This window comes from Meles meles, chromosome 2, assembly GCF_922984935.1.
Source record: "Meles meles chromosome 2, mMelMel3.1 paternal haplotype, whole genome shotgun sequence".
NCBI classification, from domain to species: Eukaryota; Metazoa; Chordata; class Mammalia; order Carnivora; family Mustelidae; genus Meles; species Meles meles.
Window position 1 is genome coordinate 42,055,805 of NC_060067.1, and position 24,837 is coordinate 42,080,641.

Genomic DNA, 24,837 nt, shown 5'->3' on the forward strand with positions numbered 1-24,837 from the left:
GCTAGATATTCTTTAGCTTTTTTATGCTTTCTTTGTGTGTATCTGTTAATGTATCTCTATGTATATATACAGTTAGTTTCCTGAATCACTGGACTGTAAGTTGTAGACACGATGGCCCATTAGCCCTACATAGTTCAGTGTTTATTTCCTAAAAACATAGGCATTTTATTGCATAACCACAGTAAATTTATCAAAGTAAAACTATCACAGTAAAATTATCCACACTAAAACTATCAAAGTAAAGAGATTTAATACTGGTGCAATATTATCTAGGCCAAAATCCATATACAGATTTTGTCAATTTTTAAAATAATATCCTTTATAGCAAAAGTAAATTAGGATTATGAATCATATTTGTCATATGTCTTTAGTTTCCTTTAATCTGATACAGTTCCTGAATCTTTCTTTGTATTTTGGACAGCGACATGTTCAAGGAATTCAGGCTAGTTATTTTGTAGAATGTCCCTCAATTTGGGTTTATCTGATGTTTCCTTATGACTAGATGCAGGTTATACTCCCTGGGGACAGAATTACAACAAAACTGATATTATATCCTCCTTGGTGCCTTGTCTCAGTAGGCAGAAAAAGTTAATGTGTTAGAATATTGGTGGTGTTAATTTAATTCTTGGTTAAATTGCTCTCTGCCAGCTTTCTATATCATAAAGTTATGATTTTATTCTTTTTAATTATTAAATATCACATTAATAGCTATTTCTGAATATCTTAATATTTCTCAAAATTTCTATCACAAGTTTTAACATCTATGATGATTCATGCATAAATCAATTTTTATTACCATGGTTGAAAAATTAGGATTTATTTTCAAACTCTATCACTCTGTCTGTATTTATTAGTTGATTTTCTATCATGAGAAAGAGTTTTCCTTTCTTTACCTATCATCTGTCTGTCTGTCTATCAATTATGAATCTATCATCATTATTATCATCATCATCATCTCTATTTTATTTTTGTATCAGTGTGGGTTCTTAGAATTATTTTATTAAGCAGATTGTAATCCTTTACCATCATTATTTATTTTGAGACTCAAATTGACCCATATTTCACTAGTTTAAGCCTCTTCAAGTTGACTCCTGCTCCTTTTGACCTATCTTTATAATTTCTTTTAATACTGGCCTGTTTTCTGACACATCAGGTAATTCCAAGATTACCTTGCTATTTTTTTCATCCATGTCTCTGGATTCAGGCATTTCTTCACAGCTTCCTTTGTGTGGAGAATGATATTTTGAAACCAAGATATAAGTACTGTGCATTCATTGTTTATGGGTTTTTATTGTTTCTTTGTATTCTTAGCCAATAGAACTAGGAAATTATGTAACACTTGAGCATGCAAGTGCACACACACATGCTCTCCATAAGCTTCTGTTTCTACTTCTATATCAAGTTGTCCATATATATGGGAACCTAGGATAACTTCAATTCCAAATCAACACCACATGGCTTATTCTTTTTCCCTTCTGCATTATAACTACCTTCTCTGACAAAGCTAGTTCTCATTAGCCACAACATATATACATATTTGCTTAGTCATAAAATTTATAGAAAAATTGGTTTCTAAAATTATATGTATATGTATGTATTGCTTTTAACTTAGGTCATGTAGTCTAAATAATATGTTCAAAATATACTTAGACCACTTTCTTTCCCACCCACTCTTCAGTGTGCTTGTATTATTAACTTAAAACACAGTTTAACTCGCTATTTAACTTGTTCTGTTTTTTATTCAATTTTAGGGTTTCTTTTAAACTTCCTGATTTCAATTTTTTTCTCTCTGGGTATTTGAAACAACAGCATGTTTTAAAAATCAGGATTGTACATAAATAAATAAATAAATAAATCTGGAGATGTGCTATTCCCTCATTCTAGTCCTATTTCTTGTTCTCATCCACTACTTATAGGCAACCAATCTTATTAATCTGACTTACTTATATATTATTTAAATTGTTAAATTTCTAATAGTTGAACTCTGTCAGTTTTCCTGATATCAATTCCACTAAAATAGGTTATTTCAGTGGATTGAAAGATTCTTTTCTTAATATTAGGGTCTAAAGAAGATACATGTGTTTTGAAGTGACCAGAACAGACTCAGGTCTGAAATTAGTATTTCTATTTACTAATCATGCAAGATTTTTAGCTTTTCTGACACACATTTTTAAAAGTGAGAATATTATTAATTTTACAAAGTTGCTTGTGTGTGGAAAATAATATACACAATTAGCCTAATACTCAACACCAGTATTTAGATTTTTCTCAATAATTGACCGTGGCAATTATCTCTAGTACTAACATCATTTCTAAAGTAACAGTGCATGTTCTGCTTCTTACAAACACATGATATTCATTAGCAAATCAATATAACAGCCTACAAAGAATGTTATTGAGTTCTTAAAATGCATCTTGTTTTATTGAAGAGAAAACCTAGGTTCAGAAAATTATGCCAAAATGCTTAATGACATTGTGTTACTATAAGATCCTGGCCTAAATGGTGATTTTTTGTTTAATCAAGGAAATATTCAATCTAGGAAAACTACCAAATCTTGCTAACTTTTCACTGGGAGGTAAATGACTTTTTGTTCAATGTCTAGAATTAGAATACTCTAAAATAGGTCCATGGGTTCCATTCATGTAAGGAATTTGAAAGCCAGATGGAGAAAAATGGAGAATGCATGTAGATTTGCTCCCAAATGGATCCCATAAATGCTGTGGTTTTTACTGAAAAATAAGACAGACTTTATGAAAGGGAAATTCAACTATACTTATAAAAAATACATAAATAAATTAGAAAAATCCTCTCATATAGAGAATGATAGGTTCATTTTCAAATTTTATATTTTGACATTTAGTTAAAGTCTCTTTGCAATTAAGGGTATTCATAGAATATGATAACATTACTAACATGGTATTCAACCGTGCTATTTATTTTATGAAGTGCACAATTTATCTCTTAGTCTCCGTGGTTGACTCTAGAATGTAGAAATAACCACTTGACTACATTACTATGGAAACTTCAGGAAACTTTCTACTTCAATATCTGAAGGACATTTACCATAGAGATAAGGTCACTAGAATCCTCCAGGTTAATTTGTATTAGTAGAAGCATTCAGGTCAGCCACTGACAATTTTTCTCAATTAGGAAACACAATAAGGTATGCAAGTAATATGTACCTGAGGAAAAGTACATTCTATCCTGGACATGCAAGCTTTAGTGACATTTTAAGTAGAAAGGTTGAAGGAATCCAGTCCATTTTGGAGTAATTTTATAAGCTGAAGTAAGATGGATCCATTCTGCAACAGGAAGATTCTAGACCATAGTAAAAATAAAAGCAGTTTATAAAAGTGAGGTAACACTACAAAAAATCTATGCTTTGATCAGGAGAAAACACTGAACTTAAAATATCACTAAGAAGATATTTCACTCAGTTCTCCACTGTGAGTGTGTGAGTGTGCACATATGGACAAAAGAATTTCCTTATTACTGAAGTGGAGTAATTAGTTGGATTATTTGGATCCTTGCCCTAGATCTTCAGCCATGAATAAGAATCTTGTTTACTCTTAGGGGACAATGATTCATTCCTCTTTTCTTGCAACACATTTTTTAAAGACATTTATTCTATATGTATGTGTCTGAAGTATCTGTAATGATTAGAACATTTGGTCAAGGAGAGCATTGCATTTTTCCCAGGGCACGCCATTTCTTTCTCTGCAGCATAAGGAGAACCAAGCAGGGGTCCACCACGGTGAGCTTTTTCTAGAGAGAAGCCTTGAAACTGTCCACTGTTTTACTGGCAAGGGTTCCATCCATGTGAGTCTACTTGCTTTCATGTCTGTTTTCATTTACTGAATACAAGTAAAGATTTATACTTGGAAGAAGTTTTTAGCTACGAGGAAAAATGTATTTAATAAATGCTGATCATAAAAGATCATTTTTATGTTTTCTGTTTTCATTGACTAATATAAACAAGCAATGGTTTGGCAGAATTGAAAAGCTTTCTGAAACCCGTGGTCAGTGAAAAACTAAATGCTGCCCTGGGGCACATCTTTATGAAAACAATTAACAAGACTTTTTTTTCTCCTAGAATTAGATTTTGCATTTAATGAAAAATAATTCATGCAGATTCAATCAACCAAAATATAAGTGTTTACTTAGCTATTACCCTTAAAAGTGGTTTTAGATCTTGAATAGAAAGATGTCGAGTCAGGGAAATTTGATTCCCCAGGGAGCATTTTAGGAAGAGTCAGTCTGAAAAGTGGAGTTAAAATTATTTTGGTTCACGAAGTGCCCTTTGATTATTAACTTGGAACCCTTATCATAAGAAAATCCAATATTCAAAGTGGTACTAGGGGAGAAATGAAGTAAAAAGGAAATAACGTTACTCTATTTGAAGTGGATTTTCAGTTAGAATTTGGCACATGCTGGAAACAGTACTCATTCTGAACTCTCTCTTTCTTTTTTTTTAATCTCCCCCAGGACTATTATATTAACGGTTGCATTGTGGATGCAGATTTTCCTAAAATGATTGCCCCAGTGCCAAATTATTTCTCTGGTAGTGATTTAGACTTGGGGGGCATGAAAATTCTTTCTGTCTACTGGAGAGTGTATAAGGTACATTCTTTTTTTTTTTTTTTTTAAAGATTTTATTTATTTACTTGACAGAGAGAGATCACAAGCAGACAGAGAGGCAGGCAGAGAGAGAGAGAGGGAAGCAGGCTCGCTGCTGAGCAGAGAGCCCGATGCGGGACTCGATCCCAGGACCCTGAGATCATGACCCGAGCAGAAGGCAGCAGCTTAACCCACTGAGCCACCCAGGCGCCCCTAGGGTACATTCTTATTTAGAAATTCAGTTTGTGGAGCATAACAAATGACATGGAGGACATTGGGAGATGGAGAGGAGAAGGAAGTTGAGGGAAATTGGAAGGGGAGGCGAACCATAAGAGACTATGGACTCTGAAAAACAACCTGAGGGTTTTGAAGGGGCGGGGGTGGGAGGTTGGGGGAACCAGGAGGTGGGTAATAGGGAGGGCACGTATTGCATGGAGCACTGGGTGTTGTGCAAAAGCAATGAATACTGTTACGCTGAAAAAATAAATTAATTAATTAAAATAAAAAAAAAAAGAAATTCAGTTTGCTCCTAAGGATCTCAAAATTGCCACCTCCCCCCATTCTTTTTCTCTCATTTTTTCTCATTCTTTCTCTCCTCCACCTCAGCCCCAAATCCACTTCCCCTTTCATGATGGATAGTTATATTTCAGAGGTCTCCTTGGAAAGGTGAATGTGTGGAAAGAGTAGGACAAATATAAATTTTAATCCTAGATGTATTTCCTGCAAGTTCTGTGATATCAGTGATGCCCTACTTTTGACTATTTCCTTCTTATTTTAAGGGACAATAATAATTACAGGATTTTTGTGAGTCCTAATTGAAATAGCATGTATGATTTGTTCAACACAATATTGGTAAAGAATAAGCTCAGCTCACTTTTCCATGACATAGCAAAGAGTCATTGAAAATATATCATAACGTTCCAGGCCTCACCGAGTTCAAATAGTTGTTATGTGCACTTGCAGTTGTGTTGTGTATCTGTTTATAATGTCAGTAATTGACAGCTATGTGCATTTATTCACATAACCTAGTTCATAATTTATATGACAATAGAGATTTATCACTTTCATATGTTGGTTTTTATGTTTTTGTTTTTGTTTTTAAGGACGTATTTACTTGATTCCAAATCTGTAAGAACACAGCTTTATGTCCTCTCACTGTCTGAAAAGAGGCAGTCTGCATTACACATGCTATTCCATAAATAACTTCAAGGGAAGTACTGTAATAATAATCAGGGAGCATATGTAGATTTCTTCTAATTATTTATATTTATGCAACTTTATAATGTGCTTCCTTTATTTTCTCATTAGACTACAATGATTTTTGAAGTCTTTTCTTTTCATTTTGCAACTATCCATATTCTCTACAATTTGAACATCTGTATAATGTTCTGCATCCTGTGGTTGCTTGCTCTTAATCGCACCTCTGCCAATGACCTTGAGCAATTTTTATCTCTTTATATCTGTTTCCACATTTGTAATGCTATGATTAGAAAATTATCTTTTCCCCTAAAGAGACATAAGTGTAGGGTATTTAAAATTGTTGGAAGAAGATTGATAATCAAAAAATAAAATGTAAATAAAAGCTGTATTTATTTCTATCACAGGCTTTGAAAGTGTTATGATTCCAGAAATGTTAGGGAAGATGTGAGTTGTAAGCTAGTAAACTGAAGTGGAAATCTCAAGTTGATATATCTTATTTTCATACCTGGGATACAAAGTTACTGTTCAGATTTCAAAGTCAAGGCTGTATGCCTTATGCTATGCTTTCAGGAATGAGATTTTTATTTTAGAAGTTGTATATGAATGGGTTCTAGAATCCACAGATAGAATTGTAAAATTTCCTACAAATACATACTGCATAAATACAGTGATTGAGGAAATTTGAAGTTAAATGATTAAAAGACTGCAGTAAAAACAATATTTTTACTTTGTTTTGGTCCTGATTTGTTCTTCATGGAGACAACATTATACTACTTCTTTACTTTAATTTAATAAACTGAAAGTTAATGAAGATTACTTTTTAAAAATAAATTATTTACATGGCCCATATATTTAAAACTTCATCAGGATACAGTATCCTGCTAAACTATTTTTTTTTTAATTAAGAGATTATGGCATAATCTCCCACCTACTTTTTTCTAGAAATGTATCCTTCTTCAAATATCTGTCAGTTATACCTAAGAGTCTCCATGGTAGTGTCTTAAACAGAGTCTCAATTACAGTTTTCTTGTGGAACAATTCTTCCTTCTCTGCTCCATTACCCTTTTGTTATAGACAAATCTGAATGAAGTTTTGGCAAAAACTCCTTCTGTCTTTGCCTGCTATTAGTATGGCCTTGGTGTGGCAAATGTCATGACTGCAGTTGGATACCCAGCTTCCAGTTCTGAGAGTGCCCAGGTGTTGCTTGGTTCAGTGCAGAAGCTACAGAACGGCTTATTTCCCATCTCGAGACAAATTTTGTTCTGTGTACGTTGAAGCACTTCTGATGACTAAAATATTATTATTTGACTCATGAAAAGCCTTCCTTCCAGTTTTTCTTCTACTATGTATTCACAGATTCTTAAACCCAGTCTAATTGGTTTAAATGAAACCATCTTCATATTTCTTACCTTCCTTCCCACTACCACTTAGTTACTAGTTTCGACAAATGAGTATCAATGATGACAAGCCCATGCTAATCAATGACTATAATATTTAGTTTTGGGAAAAAATGAGGAATTATGTCAGAACATGATGTTAAGTATCTTTCTAATAATGGTTATTAAGATCTAATTAAATAAAAAAGTAACCATTTGAAGTAACCAAGTATTCAATCAATATTGTTTTACAAAATTAAAAAGATATGAATTCCTTAAACATTGTTGCATTAGCCATTAATTTATTCTTTAATGATTAGAATATTTGGTGTAAATGAACTCTCTCCTTTTTAATAACCAATGCTATAATTTTACTGTATAAACCTGTTTCTATCTGGCTTCTCTTTTAAGAGCATTGCTGTCACTCAGGTAACCAAGCTCAGGTTTGATCACTTCATCTTCACTAAATTGCTGCTCTGACTAGTTAAATTTTCAGTTTCCACTATATCTAGAATCCACTACATTTCCTAATGATTATTTACATTTCTGTTAGGTTGTCAGTTAATCTGAAAAGAGAGTTCCATTATTTTAGCCCCTCTGTGCTTCCCTTCTGTTTTACACAATATTGTGAGATTACTGTTAACCAAGTATCTACACTATAAAATGTACAGTTTTAAATGCTGAGACTCAGATACTGGCAAGGTTTGAAATGTGACCATTGACTAAAGGTTGCTGAAGCATTCGGAGTCATGGACCTTTAAGATGGGGTTGTTGAAGTTACTTTGATTTTGATAGCAGCTCTTGATAAGAGAAAGAATATAATCCAAGTTCTAGAATGGTCACTGAAAAAGAGGTAACTTGCAAGTTACTCTAATTATCTCTATGGCACTCTCCACTCTTTACCATGTATTGAGCTTTTTGTATACACAGCTTACTTTTTTTTTTTTTTTTGTCACAAAGTATAGTCTTCCTGAGGGATGTTTTGTGTACTATTTATTATTGCACTGTTATCCCAACATTTATAAAACTATGCCAATCATACAGTATGCATATAAAAAACATCCATTAAGGGAATAATAAATGAATATTAAACATGCAGGATATTTTCCTTCTCCACAGGCTCAGTTTCCTAAGCAATGCAAGGGAAATCATAACTGTAGGTACCAGATATGACTTTTGTAAATTAATATATATAAAATACTTAAATGAATATTTTGTATATTGGTTAGTTATCATTATATTAGGACATTTTTAAATTATTTTATGTGCAGAAATTTTATATAATAGCATAAGCACACATTAACTTAGATGTATTCTCTCTCAAATAAATAAATAAATAAAATCTTTTTAAAAAGCTAAGAAATGTAATCTTTTATAAAGAATAACCTGTGTTTGTTATTTTAATTGTCCTCTAGTCCTGCAAAGCTTTTACTTTCTATAATTTGCTTTCTGTTCCCACCAATTGAGTAAAACTCTTCTTCTGAGGTTCCATTACTACCTTCTTGTTACCAACTCACTAGATATTTCCTTCTCCTCTTTTTAAGCCATTTGTCAGAATCATTCTGTATCAATCGTTTGCTTTTTTAAAACACTTTTGTTCCCCCTCTGCATTTCTGTAACAGTATGTTCTCCTGCTTTATCTTTCTGGGTAATACAATGGCTACCGCTTACTCTCTTTTCTTCCTCTTTCGAGTTCTAGATGTTGCAAAGAGCTGTACCGTCTTTTTCCATACCATCTCCATGCTGGCAACTTGCAAATTCTATTCAGAGTTTCACCTATTCCATGAGTCCCAGTTCTGTACATGTAATGACTATTTGAGATTTGCTAACTAAGCTCGACATATCCTACGCAGAACTCATTACTTAATCAAAACCACAAATTGTTTTTTCACATTCTTTAGTTCCATCTTCTTGATCCAAATAACCCTACACAGCTATCATTAACTATTACTTGTTTCTAATCTAGCTTGCAATCAAGCAGCAAATCTCTCTTCCACCAAGGATCTATTTTATGTCATTCACTTCCTTTGTCTCCTTTGCTGTCATCCTTGCCTTTGTGATGATCATATCACACCTGGGCCACTAACAATTTCTTAACAAACTTCTCTGTATACTCTCTTGAGTGCCATCATATATTTATTACACAGTATCTAGAGTGTTGTTTTAAAAATGTGAAAGCATATTACAAAAAATGTTTAGAAAATAACATGAGAGAATGTCTTCATAAACTAAGCAAAATTTTTAAATAAGCAAAGATTTCTTAAGAAACAAAGTATTAATTGTGAAAAAATATCGATGAGGAGCCCCTGGGAGGCTCAGTGGGATGGGTCTCTGCCTTCAGTTCAGGTCATGATCTCGGTATCCTGGGATCAAGCCCTGCATGGGGATCTCTGTTCAGCAGGGAGCCTGCTACCACCCCCTGCTGCCTGTCTTTCTGCCTACTTATCAAATAAGTCAAATAAATAAATAAAATCTTTAAAAAAACATATTGATGAAATAGAATAATTAAAATTAAGAATTTCTAATATTCAAAGTTGCTATAAAAAAGCTGAAAAATGGACACCTGGTGGCCCAGTCAGTTAAGTGTCTCCCTTCAGCTCAGGTCATGATCCTAGAGTCCCAATATCAGGTTCCACATCGTGCTTCTTGTCAGCAGGGAGTCTGCTTCTCCCTCTGCCTCTGTTCCTTCCCCTCCTCCTTCTCTCTCTCTCTCAAATTAAATAAATAAAATCTTAAAAAAAAAAAAAAAGCTGAAACGATAAGTCGCAAGTGGCCAAGGATACCTGCCATTCCTATCAGATACAGGATGTGTATAGAGTATATTAAACTCAGTAGAACATCAACAAGAAAATGCAAATAGCTCAATTAAAAATGGATAAAATATTAATAGTGGACTTTTTGAAAGAGGATATCCACATGCTCAAATTATAGTTAACTATTGGGGGATAAAAATTAAATGTTAAATGAGGATTATCACTACTCTAAAAGCAAAAAATTAAAAGGACTGGTGATATGTATTGTCAAGGATTTTGAACTTTCAAATGCTGCAAGCTAGAATATAAATTTTAATAACTGCTTTGCAAAGCCACTTAGTAACATGAATATATGATACAGCAATCCACTCATTGGAATACACTTACGAGTGCACCAAAAGACATTAAAGAAATGTTATAGGGGCGCCTGGGTGGCTCAGTGGGTTAAGCCGCTGCCTTCAGCTCAGGTCATGATCTCAGGGTCCTGGTATCGAGTCCCGCCTTGGGCTCTCTGCTCAGCAGGAAGCCTGCTTCCCCCTCTCTCTCTGCCTGCCTCTATGCCTACTTGTGATCTCTCTGTCAAATAAATAAATAAAATCTTAAAAAAAAAAAAAAGAAATGTTATAGAAATAATATCCATGAAAGTTACAAGCTGGAAACAACACAAATTTTTAATCACGATGAATATATTATTATAATGGGATAAAAAGCAAGGAGAAAAACAAAGTACAGCTAAATAAATCACAAGGATAAAGATCATAGACATAATACTGATAATATTTGATGAATCAAATTTATTTGAATATAAAGTAAATAAGATTCTCTGAAGAAGGACTAAAAAATAGAATATGTCACAAACATCTCTTTACTTTCAGTTTTCTTGGCTTATTTTGCACTTCAGCATAGTTACACAGGATACTCATTCATATTTTAAATGATCTCAAATTTACTCTATTACTAGTGTAACAGTGAGAATAATTTTATATCAGATTTTGGCATTAGGGTGACCTATATATTTAGTAACTTTGATGCTCTAAGTTTTTGAATTTATTTTGTAATTTTGTATTTTATCATGGAATTTTGAGAGCTTGTATCTGCGACTGTTCTATAAGTTACATTATAGACAGGAGGTCATATTTTTCTAACTTTTAAATAAGAAAATCTAGATATTTTTTTTTTTTTTTTTTTTTTTTTTTTTTTTTTTTTTTTAGAAAATCTAGATATTTAAGGAAGTTAACTAAACACATGCAACTAGATATCAGGTTAAAATAGCCAAGGTTAGGAATAAAGGCCATTATATATCCTATTGCAATGATCTATTGTTGTATAACAAACATCCCCAAACTTGGTAGCTTTTGAACAAAAAGAATCATTTTATTGACATCTCTTCAAGGTCTGATTATGTGATTCTTGATAAGAGTCACTCACTCATTCCTTTGTTGTACTATAGTAGATGAGACTGGGTCTGCTTGAAGGCTTCTTTGCTCTCATGTCTGCAGGTTGACTGATGGTAGCTAAAGCCTGGGAAATCAGCTGGGTCAGTCATCCTGAAAACCCAGACATAGAACTCCATGTGGCCTGGGCTTCCTTATAGTATGGCTGGGCTCCACAAGCGAGCATCACAAGATAAGCAAGCAGAAGCTTTATTAACTTTCATGACTTAACCTCAGAAGTCATTTGGTGCCATGTATACTGTGGTCACAACTCCACCCAGATCCAAGTGCAGAGGATCTAAATGCTACCTTTTGGTGGAGGAATGGCAACATATATTGTAGGAAGAACATATGAGATGATCGTAGATCTGCTGCATGTTCTAAGCCAGAAAACATCATTGTACACTCAAATGTATTTACAATACTGATGCTGAATAGAGAAAAGTTAGTAATCAAAAAGAGGCTGTCACTTCTCATCTTTATTGTGTCTCATCTTTACTATAATTTCATATATTGCATAAAGCCAGTGGAAACAGATTAACATTAATTACGGAGTAACTAGTGAAACATAAAATATTTGTAAGTATAGTTAATATATAATACATTTATATATTTTGGATCTTTACTAGCCCTAAACTACTTTCAGACTCCTTTTTCCCATCCCAATACTTGTGTTTTAATAAAGAGGTCACTTTTTAAAAAAAAATCCATTTTTATAAAGTAATAGTTCTAAAACTAATTTCTAACAGATGTTTTACCATCAATAGACATTTAATCCATAATGTTATGTCAGATAGATTATCATATCCAAATTTATATATTGATGCTGTAGAGTCAGCATAATGACCTTGAAGTATAATATTTCAATAAATAGATAATAACAATTCTGACCATATATTTCACAGGAAAAAAAATATTGTAGTCCATGTTATTAAAAATACAATGCCCTCATTTATTTTGCTGATTGTTCAACACTTTCAGGAACTTATTATATTAATAGAATGGATAATGGAAAAGAGAGATTCTGTCTAATATTGAACTGTAATTAAAACATTAGAGTTGAAATCTGTTTTTAATATAAATGAGAATTCAATAATAAACCCCCTGTGACACAAATTACTTATCCTGAAGAAGCACAGGGGACTTGAGAATTAATAACAATTTGAATATGCATTTAATAAAACTATGAACTAAGCAGCATGGGACCAGCAAAAAGGGTGAATTTAGAGTATATTCTTAAATAAACATGTTAAATAAAGACACTCTTTGAATTAAGACTCTATATCATTGGGGCGCCTGGGTGGCTCAGTGGATTAAGCCGCTGCCTTCGGCTCAGGTCATGGTCTCAGGGTCCTGGAATCGAGCCCCGCATCGGGCTCTCTGCTCCGCAGGGACCCTGCTTCCTCCTCTCTCTCTCTGCCTGCCTCTCTGCCTACTTGTGATCTCTCTGTGTCAAATAAATAAATAAAAATCTTAAAAAAAAAAAAAGACTCTATATCATTTTGATCATGGTGTCTCAATATAGACCACTTCAAATTTAATTTTTCACCATTTCTGATATTTTGTTTTCTATACCCACAGTACTCTTTTTTTTTTTTTTTTTGCAAGAGAAGAAAGAATATATAAAGATTTTCAAGTGGATGATTAATTACAGGTTTATCTTTTTTCAGAAGAGGAAATACAGAAGATCACATATCATAGGAGATAATTAAGGCAGATTGTATGTTCACACACTCATGGATACAAGCACTTGGGGCTCTAAATACTTTCCTTCCAACTGTAGCCATACCAAATGTGATATTTTTTAAGATTTTATTTATTTGACAGAGATCATGAGTAGGCAGAGAGGCAGGCAGAGAGAGAGAGGAATGGAAGCAGGCTCACCACTGAGCAGAGCCCGATGCGGGGCTTGTCCCAGGACCCTGAGATCATGACCTGAGCTGAAGGCAGAGGCTTTAACCCACTGAGCCACCCAGGTGCCCCCCAAATGTGATTTTTGATGTGATTTCAGCCAGGTTATATCTGCACATCGGCAATTCAGAAAACGGTTTAATTAAGCAAATACTATCAAACAAGTCCGTTGCCTGTCAATGTTTTGTTTTATTTCATTTTATTAAAATAGGGAGGAAGGCAATAGCAACCTTCCATCATATTCCAAGATGTCTGCATTATGGTATCTTATAAAGTGAGTGTTGGGTGCCTGGGTGGCATAGTCAGTTAAGCATGGGACTCTTGGTTTAGGCTCCGGTAATGATTTTAGGGTCATGACATTGAGACCCATGTCAGGCTCTGTGCTCAATGCAAAGTCTACTTAAGATCTCCCTCCTTTGCCTCCCCCTTCTAAAATAGATAAATCTTAAAAAAAAAAAAAATAAGATGTGTGTTTAGAAATGACAAAGTTGTTATATTTTATTTCTAGATTCCTTTCCCATTTATTCCTTTAATATTTGCAAACCAAAAGGTTAAGGAGGTAGCCAACAAAGTCTTAACAATATTTTAAGAGAAATATAGACCAAAAATATTTTTTAAATAATGACTGTAGAGCTAGTAATAACAATTCATTAAGTTAGAACCATATTGAGCACAGTTGTGAGTGCTTTAAATTAATTAACTTATTTAATATTCACATTAATCCTCTGACTTAGAAAAATTAGGTAAAAAGAAGTTTATAATCTGCTCAAGGTCAGAAGGCTAATAAGTGGAGTGGGGATTTGAAATGTTAAGTTCAACTGCAGAATCTAAACTTAGCCACCAGAGAAGGCAGAAAAATCTGCTGATTTAAGATGCTGGCAGTTGCTTAATATTTTCACTTTTCGTTTGGTTGGCATCTACTTCTTTGTGTTGAATTTAAGTAGTGTGCATGTAATTTTAAGTGCAGTTATGCAACATAAAAAAGGCAAGAAGATGTCATATGATTCAATAAACAAAATTTATTAGAAAATGATGCAAAATCTATTGGACCACTTAAAGTTCTTTCTCTTATTTCACACAAATATAACTCTGTTCCTGTAAAAAGAGTATCACTTAGCATCTCTCCAATAAATATACATATCTTTACTAAATAATTTAGAACGGGGAAAAATTTAATATACACAAAAGGATGCTAATTTTATACTTTGAAGGATACAAAAATTGTAAGGGAGGAAGAAATTCTTAAATGTTTAGAAGGGTGATCACAAAGTGAGTTAAGTATGTAGGTGGCTAAGGTGACTAACTTAAAGGGTAGGGAATACATGAAATCCTATCTCTGTTAATTAATCAGTTGCTATACCTTTTATTTACAATCTTTGAACAGCTTGTTCACATAATTGGATTTTTAGATGTATGTATGTATGTATGTATGTATGTATGTAAGGAATCATCTCTGAGACCCTGCAATTGAATCACTTGTGAATCACCCATGGCAATTTTCTGTCCACAGGTTAGCATTGGCAATGCTTAAGGAATTTCTCAGGTAAGGTTTTTATAAGTTAATATTTAAGAACAATCATCTTTAAAAGGCAGGTGCCATTATTTCCCTAAATCTTTTTGAATTATATGGGATTTCTTCATATTAGACAGTCAAGAAAAACCTAATTCTGAGAAGGATGATACAGTAAAGCTTAGTAATTTCCTGAACCAATTTAGTATAACACATGAGGTGAGAAAAATATGGCTGGCCCTAAGGCTCAGTCCCTTTAAAAACAGCAAGGAACTGGAACTGGCTATGTTAAGTCTGATAGTTTTAAACCTAAGTAAATCTCAAATAAGTAGACTGTATTTGAGAAAATATCCCTCTCTATTTAGAAAATTTCTTTGCAGAGAAAGAGAAGAAAACTTTACTGTAATATAGTTGTACAGGTATGCTTTTCTACTCTTTCTCATCAAGTTAGTACAGAATTATGAGAGTAAAAATTTCTTTAGCATAGTCTTCTATGAGGTGCTCGGGCCAAATATGTCCTGCATAAGTATGCTTTTAGTTTAAGGAAATCTCTTGAGGAAACTGTATAAATCTATAATCTGCTCCTTATGTTTTTTTCTTCCAAGTTTTTGTTTAAATTCCAATTAGTTACCATACAGTGTAATATCAGTTTCAAGTATAAGATTTAGTGATTCATCACTTACATACAACACCTCGTACTCATCACAAGTATACTCTTTAATCCACGTCACACATTTAACCCATCCCCCACCCACTTCCCTGCCATCAACCCCCAGTTTGTTCTCTATAGTTAAGAGTGTGTTTCATGGTTTGCCTTTTTTTCTTTTTCTTTTTTTTTAAATCTCCATGTTTATCTGTTTTGTTTCTTAAATTCCATGTATGAATGAAATGATATGGTATTTGTCTTTCTCTGTATGACTTATTTTGCTTAACATAATACTCTCTAGCTTCATCCATGTCATTGCAAATGGCAAGATTTCCTTCTTTTTCATGGTTGACTAAGATTCCATTATGTGTATGTTTATGCATATATAGTATATGTATATAATGTATATAATATACATATACACACACATTATGTGTGTGTGTATGTGTATCAGCGATAGACATTTGGGCTTTTTGAATAATCTGGTTATTTTGATAAGGCTGCTATAAACATCGGGGTGCATGTATCCCTTTGAATTAGTATCTTTGAATCCTTTGGGTAAATACTTAGTAGTACAATTGCTAGATCATAGGGTAGTTCTATTTTAACTTTTTGAGGAACCACCATACTGTTTTCCAGAGTGGCTGCAACAATTTGTGCAGAAAAAAGACAGTCTTGGGGCACTTGGTTTGGCTCAGTGTGTTAAGCTTCTGCCTTTGGCTCAGGTCATGATATCAGGGTCCTGTGGTCAAATCTGCATCCGTCTCTACCTGCTCAGTGGGGAGTCTCCTTTTCCCTCTCCCTCTGCCTACCTTTCCCCTTGCACTCGCTCTCTTTCTCTCTCTGTGCCAAAAAAATAAATAAAATCTTTTAAAAAAAGTCTCTTCAACAAATGGTGTTGGGAAATCTGGACAGCAACATGCAAAAAAATGAAACTGGATCACTTTCTTACACCATACACAAAAAATAAATTCAGAATGGATGAAAGACCTAAATGAGAGAGAAAAACCATCAAAATCCTAGAGGAGAACACAGGCAGTGACCTCTTTGACATCAGCTGTAACAACTTTTTACTAGACACATCTCCAGAGGCTATGGAAACAAGAGCAAAAATGAACTACTGGGACTTCATCAAGATAAATTCTTCTGCACAGTGAAGGAAACAATCAACAAAACTAAAGGCAACCTACAGAATAGGAGAAGATATTTGCAAATGACATACCTGATAAAGAGTTAGTATCCAAAGTATATAAAGAAATTATCAAACACTACCCAAAAACAAATAATCCATCTAAAAAATGGGAAGAAGACATGAATAGATATTTTTCCCAAAAAGACATCCAGATGGCCAAAAGACACACAAGATGTTCAACCTCACTCATCAAAAGGGAAATACAAATCAAAACCTCAATGAGATATAACTACACACCTGTCAGAATGGCTAAAATTAACAACAGAGGAAAAAAACAGATGTTGGTGAGGATGCAGAGAAAGAAGAATCCTCTTACACTGTAGATGAGTATTTCTACTTTTTTTTTTTAATATCTTATTAATTTGACAGAGAGAAATCACAACTAGGCAGAGAGGCAGGCAGAGAGAGAGGAGGAAGCAGGCTCCCCGCAAAGCAGAGAGCCTGATGTGGGGCTCGATCCCAGGACCCTGGGTTCATGACCTGAGCCGAAGGCAGAGGCTTTAACCCACTGAGCTACCCAGGCGCCCCGGGTATTTTTACTTTAAAATTTTTTTTTGATTATAAGCATTCCTCCATAGACCTCATTTTACATTTCCATCCATGTAATCATTAATATTTACTGTAGATCTTTCTGAGATATGCAAACACACCAGAATACCACTCATAGGACATATGACGAAGAGTGTTATTACAGGGAGGAACTACATGGTTTCTAATTCATTTTGGCTTAAGCCATTTGCCTGTACATTATGGATTTATGTGCACAGATGTCCTTTTTTTTTTTCTTCAGAATGGTGGCCATTATGACAATGCAAAGGGAAACACTGAACTGGTTATAGTCATGCTGACAATATTTAGTACAGAATCATAAATTAAAAAATATAATTACAGTGTAACTATGGGATATACTAAAATCTAATTGGCCGGCAGTTGTTTCATTCAAGCATAGACTTAGCATGGAATGTGATTGCCATGACATATATTTTATTGTCAATAACCATGAAAATTTCCATAGTACTTTATAGATTATAAAATGCTTTACTATGTTTGATCTTCAGGAAATTCTGTGAGTTGAGTAAATATGATATGTCTTGTACTGGAGTCAATTGACGGACCAAAGATGACTGGCAAGTGGGAAACCTGGAAACTTAGCCTGGTGGTGCCAGTCATGTCTATTTCAATGAAATACATATAAAACTTGAGAATAACTTTGTCTTTTTTATGTTATATTTACCTGGGGTACCTGGCTGGCTCAGTTAGTAGGATGTGCAACTCTTGGTCTTGGGGTTTTGAGTTCATGCTCCACATTGGGTGTACAGATCACTTTAAAATAAAATCTTAAAAACAAAAACAAAAACAAAAACATCTATTCTTACTGTGTTTCTTTAAAATAAGTAAATATTCTCACCAACAAAAAGAAGTTTAAATTAGCTTGGGAATGTAAGCAGTACTTCACGTGGATTACATTGACTTAATGAAGATCTGTATTAGTCAGGAGTGCCTTTGGAAACATGTAAAGAAACCATTTTAGGATGCTAACTAGAAATTTAGTTTTATTCATAAAAATGATGTCTAGAGGATCTAGTTCAGATAGGATGCTGCTGCTCTAGGAACCCTTCAAGAACTCAAGCTCCTTTTAGTTTCCTTTCTACCAAAATGTAGTTCTCATTATTTTGACATGGTGGGTCTATCCCCAGCCATTGCTTCCACATTCTAGATAGGAATAAAAAGGAAAGATAAAAGATACATTCTGGTATGTTTCTTGGAAGCCCCAGTCCTAACCTATTCCACTTTTGCTAATGCCTCATTCACAAGAACTAGGTCATATAATCAAATCTACATTTAAAGCACTCTAGGAATATAAAAAATAAAATAAGACACTTTTCTAAAACAAAATTAAGAAAATTTTTAGCAAGGAAGAAGGGGAAATGGGTATTTAGTGCATAATTAGCAATGTTTGTTGTAAGAACCCAATATTGTGCTTATTCTCATAGTATTCCATCCTGGTGAAAACTTTATTCTCAAGAAGCACTGGCCATTGAAATGTGTATTTGGGAAACACAGTAGTAGTTCCTGTCTCCTAATCATAGATATTCTGCCCTTTTCTTGGCTATATATTTTTTAATATCATATTTAAAAATATACAATGATTTATGGGGATGCATAAGAGTTATATGGCCACAGTAACTATGTTTGTTTGTTTGGTAGATAATATATGAACTTTCAGTGTGTATGTGGATTGAAATTTTTTCCTGAAATGAGAGGTCTAGAATGTACTCCTTATGTGCAACTTATTACCTTTTTTTTATGAAGAAAGTTCTAAAATATTCTTCAAAATTATTTGTAAAAGAATGGAAAACTCACATTTTATGTCTTCTATGATAACTGTGACTTTTTTCTGACAAAGAACCATTTCCAAGAGGAAATGCTTAATGTACACCATGAATCTTATATAATACATATAAAGTAAGCATCATCACACATATGGATCCAATAGTATAGAAAGTGTACATTGGAAGAGAGAGAGCTCCCTTGCCTTTTTACCCATACACGTGTAAAAGACGCCATTTCTATTATTAGCAATCCTATTGTAGTATGTTCTAATTCCTCCACTTTACAAAATGAAATCAAAACAATTTACAGTTGTTTTTGGAATGGAATCTCCTTTGAGATACACAAGCTTCACTTTTTAAAGTGCTGACAGACAAGGTAGTATGATAGTTAAGAACTTGGACAAGGTTCAGGATAATAGACTCAGCTCCACCTTATGCAAACTCTAACTTCCAATGAGTTATTTAACATTGGAGCCTCATTTCCTCATTGGCAAAGAAGAAAATAATATAAAACATTTCCTGCTAAATGTGGGGATAATTAAATAAAGCCACCCAACAACGCATTTGGCTATTTCTTAATATATTAGTCATTAATATTAGTCATCTTATTTATTTTTCTTTTTCTAGAAAAATACCAGTAAATTACAGATCATATGGGTACAAAAAAAGAAAGGAAGAGAAAGAGAGAAAGAAAGAAAGAGTGAGTGGGAGGGAGGGAGGGAAAGAGAGAGGAGGAAGGAAGGAAGGGGAAATGATAGGAGGAAAGAAAAAGAAAGCAAAGAAATAAGATTTGAAGTGATTTAAAAAATGTATCTTGGGCTTAATTAATATTCTATCAGAATATATGAAATAATATTTTCCATAGATAGTCTGTCAGGAAAAAAAAAGAAGTAATATCTCCCTAAAGCTGGACTATATTTTTGCCCCTTAATTCCCTAAAACTCCATTTAAAACAAACAAACAAACCAGGAATTCATAAGATTCACTATGTGATTGCATCAAAATTAATCAGTGGATCAGAGGTTGCGTTCCTTTAATGAATCTTGAGAAAATGTTTTCTAGTTTTTCCTTCTCTTTTTTTGAAGATTTTATTTATTTATTTGACACAGAGAGAGAGAGCAAGGATGAACTGGGGGAGAGGGAGTAGCAGTCTCTCCACTGAGCAGGAAGCTGGATGTGAGGCTTGATCCCAGAACCCTGGGATCATCATGACCTGAGCCAAATGCAGTTGCTTAACCTACTGAGCCACCCAGGTGCCCCTAAAAGATTTTCATTAAAATCTCTTTTTTTTTTTTTTTTGTACTTTTTCAACTGTACTGGACAATCTTCAGACAGTGAACAAAAGCATCAGCAACACCTGTACAGTAAAGGCATGACAATTATAGTAATAAAAACAAACTATGTAATTTAATATTTGTAACACAACTGCCTTTTCCAAAATCTTTATAGTTGAGTCTTTTTTCTTCTTCAGGCGTTGCTCCTGACTTCCCCACCAAGAGAGTGCAGAAGTATGACATAAAGTAAATCAAATACAAGCAGATTCCCACCTTGTGAGGATGGGAGGTCAAAGACAACGAACTCTCTTTAAGAGCTAAGAAAAGATGTGTGGGAAAGCATCATAACAGAAACTTACATGTATTTTCCCTAGAGTCTGTTGGGTATAAAACTGTACCATCTCCTAAAGAAACTTTGCACTGTATGGGGTGTGTGTGTGTGTGAGAGAGAGAGAAATCTTTCTTAGGTTTGGAAGAATTTGTTGAATCCTACATTTTATTTTTAGGGGATAAAAAAACAGATCTCATGGAGGGATAACCATATATCTCTGCAATACATTTTATACAGAATCTTATTTTCCTCATTATATACTAGTATTATGACACAGATATTTAAAAAAATATATTTTCAGGGACACCTGGGTGGCTCAGTCCAATAAGCATCTGCCTTCAGCTCAGGTGACTGTGCCAGGGTACTGGGATCCAGTCCCACATCTGGCTCCCTGTTCAGTGGGGAGGTTCCTTCTCCCTTTCCCACTCCTTCTCCCTCTCCCTCTGTTCCTCTCCTGCTCTTGCTCACTTGCTCTCTCTCTTTTGGTCGCTCACTCTCTCTCAAATAAATAAATAAAATCTTTAAAAAAATAAATAAAAATTTTTATTGTCAGTCAAAATACTATTGTCTATGATAGTCTGTGGTAACCCAAGGTTAAAATTTAGAATGGATGGACTGTAAAGTCATCTTAGAATCTTGAATAAATACTATTTCTACATTGTGTTCTTAATAAAAATTTGCAGTTGTAATCTTATGATCACGGTATTGCACAAGTTCAGAGGGTTTGATTCACTTTTTACAATGTGTGAATAGCAACTCCTGAAGCAGAACTAAGTAGTTGGTACAATTTGGGACTGTGCAGTGAAGAGAGCTTAACTCTCATAAGTACTGTGGAAATAAATAAGCTATGTCACCAATTAAGAACAGATTCATACACTTTAATAATTAGATGAACAAGAAGGTATATAAGATGTACAAAGCAGCCAGGAAAATACTATAGCCTGGATAAACATATATACATACACACACATACCTTCTAGAAGGTTCCATTAGTACTCCACCAACTTCTTTGGACATAATCCTTCTGTAAATCTTCTAAAAACATCCATAGACACCAAAGGCTTGTACTTCCCATTTTCATTCCTAGTATCAAAATATTCATAATCCTTTAAGGAAGAAATATCATTTGTATCTTAACATTAATAAATTATTTTTATTGTTTTTACATGATAAGATTTTACTATCACTGTATAGTTTATTGATTTGTGTATTTCTTGGAGATGATAGGATGAAGAGCTGGACCAACTATTATGGTATTGGATGCTGATTGTTTCAAATACCTATTTGTCCTATTCTTTCCCACTAAAAGAACTTGTGATATTTAGCCAGGTACTTGACTAGCCAGAGTACCTTACCCAGATCACACTGTGCAGCCTCCTTTAGTACAAAGAGTAGACATGTGACTGGTGATAAATGATGGTTGTTTTAAGCCACTGACTTTCTGGATAGTTTGTTTCATAAATATGATTGTGGTAATAGCTTACTGTCACCTCAGTCGATCTTCTTTAAGCTCTTTTTATTTTGGTTTTCCTGCCACTCTTAAACTATTCTTAACTAAAACAGTGCACATACTGTGCTACCCTTTTAAGAATTACACCCATTTTTCTTCTTAACTCAATGGCGGAGGATTCTGAGTTGCAGGAACAATTCTCAGCTGCTTTGGCAGGCAAGAAGAATGTGATGAAAGGGTGATCCCTACCTCTTTATTTATAAGGAACACACAACTTTCAATAGCAGCATCTTATCTACTATTTTAAATGATAATAATCATAAAGCATATCTTTAACAATTTTATCTTGTTGAAGAAATCCTATTTGATTTTGTTCATATAATTGTATCTTTGAAGAAAATAGTGTCTATACACTTTATGATTTGTGAAATCATTTAAACAAAAGCTATTATTCAATCAATGAAATGGTATTTTGAGATATATAAACTTGGGTTGAAATGCTTTGTACGGGCCAAATAACCTTAGGGTTATTATTAAAGTATTCAGAGGCTTAATTGCCTTATCATAAAAACAGAAATATTAATTTTTTATATTTTTGTTGTGGGTTTAATGTTATATGGTAGTTTTAATATTAAACAAGTGTGATGAACAAAGGAAGACAATTGTTGACCATTATGAACTTTTCCCTGTAATTGTTCCTTTCTTTGCACTTCCCAAACAATACTAATGACATGCAAACTCCGTAGTAAAGATCACTGAAATTCTTCTTTTCTTTTCCTGAAAAATTTTCTCATACTTCAGAGATCACTCTTCAAAATCCTTTGTAAACATTCTCCAATGTCCCTATACCTTTTCCCTCATGGTCTTTCCATCCAGTCTTTTGACTACCCCCTTCTGGCTCATAAAGCACAAAAGATCCTCTAAAAATAGACAGCAACTTCTTGAAATAGAAATGTGAGGGGGAAATATGAAAAATATGATATATTTTCATATGAAACAAAATCCTGTAACTAGGAGGGAAGAAAGGTTGGAAATAATTTTTTTAAAGATTTTATTTATTTATTTGACAGAGAGAGAGAGAACAAGTAGGCAGAGAGGCAGGTAGAGGGGGAGGGGGAAGCAGGCTCCTTGCTGAGCTGAGATCCTGACACAGGGCTTCATCCCAGGACTCTGAGATCCTGACCTGAGCCGAAGGCAGAGGCTTAACACACAGAGCCACCCAGGTAACCCAGGTTGGCAAGATTTTGATGTGTCATCCTATACATAGATATCAGTGTAAACATAGATATGTAACTATAAATTATGTATACCTATATCAATTATCTATCATCTTTCTATGTCACAGAGTGGGGTACATATTTGAGCTCAAGAAATCTTAATATTCTACCATTATTTTATTTGATTCCAACAACAACTCTTTGAGTACAAGAGACAGGAAAAATATTATAATCCTTTCTTAATAAAGAAAATAACAAATTTAGAAAGGTTAAGTAAAATGCCGATGACCATATGGCTAAAAAATAATGAAAAGTAATTATAAATAATGGGGATAAGGATGAGGAACGTGTGTGTGTGGTGTGTGTGTGTGTGTATGTGTGTGATGCATGTGTGTATGTTTATATCTCAATATTCAACACACTGTATCCGATTTCTAACTAAAGAAAGTCTTTAGGACTTTAGGAGTTATTCTTTGATTTTTTTAAAATTAAAATATAACTTATATGAAGCCATATACAGTAATCTTCAGTGTCCAACTCAATGTAAGTCAAGATGAGGTGTGCATATACTGTGAAAATTCTATCAAGATCAAATTACAGAATATTTCCATCATTCCAGAATGCAATTTAATATTTCTCCCCAATAGTAGTCCCTATTTTTCTTCAATTTGCATAAAATATTTCTGTGTTACACCTTAACATAAAATTATGTAGGTTCTACTCTTTTATGTCTTTGCTTCATTCTCCCTACATTATGTCTGTGGATTTCATCTATTTTGTTGCATGTATTGGTTCTTTCTTTTTTATTGTTCTATTCATTGAATGAATAAATTAATTTTTTTCATTATTATCTATTTGAAGGCATATAATCTGTTCCTAATTGGAGGCAATTATGAATGTTTTTGTACATGTTTTGGCATAACAAGGCATTTATTTTTGGGGGCATATATTGGGAGTGGAACTGCCAGGTATTTTTAAAAAATTATTCTTATTTAAAAAAATATTTTTTTTGTAATTTAGATACATACCTTTGGAAGCTTTATCTATGGCAAATGTCTTTCCCACATTATGAGGTTTCATATTTTAATTTCTTAATGGAATTTTTTGATGAAGAAAAATTATCAATTTAAATAAAGCCCAGTTGATCTATTTAGTAAATGAACAAGTAACATAATTTCTACTTACCACATAATATGTATTATATTTATATATATGGAGATGATTTATATAACTATGAATGCACATATATCTGTCTATACATGTGGATATATACATATACACACAAAGATGAAATATTTTCTATTTATTGTATAAACATGTGGAAGAGAAAGAGACAGCAAGATAGAGCTTGAATTTGCTTAAAAGTAGTTGTTCCCTGTAAAGCTAAATTGTTTTTTATTGTGTGTATATTACTATTCTCTAATTTTTATAGAGAAAAAAAATTGTGTAAGCTAATGTCGAATATCCTTTAAACTTAGCTTATGCCAAATGCATATTGGTAAGAGTTAAATTTATATAGTATTACTTTTATTTCATTTTTTAGAGTGTGGAGATATCCCTAAAATTGGTGACTACAATTAATCGTGAAACAAA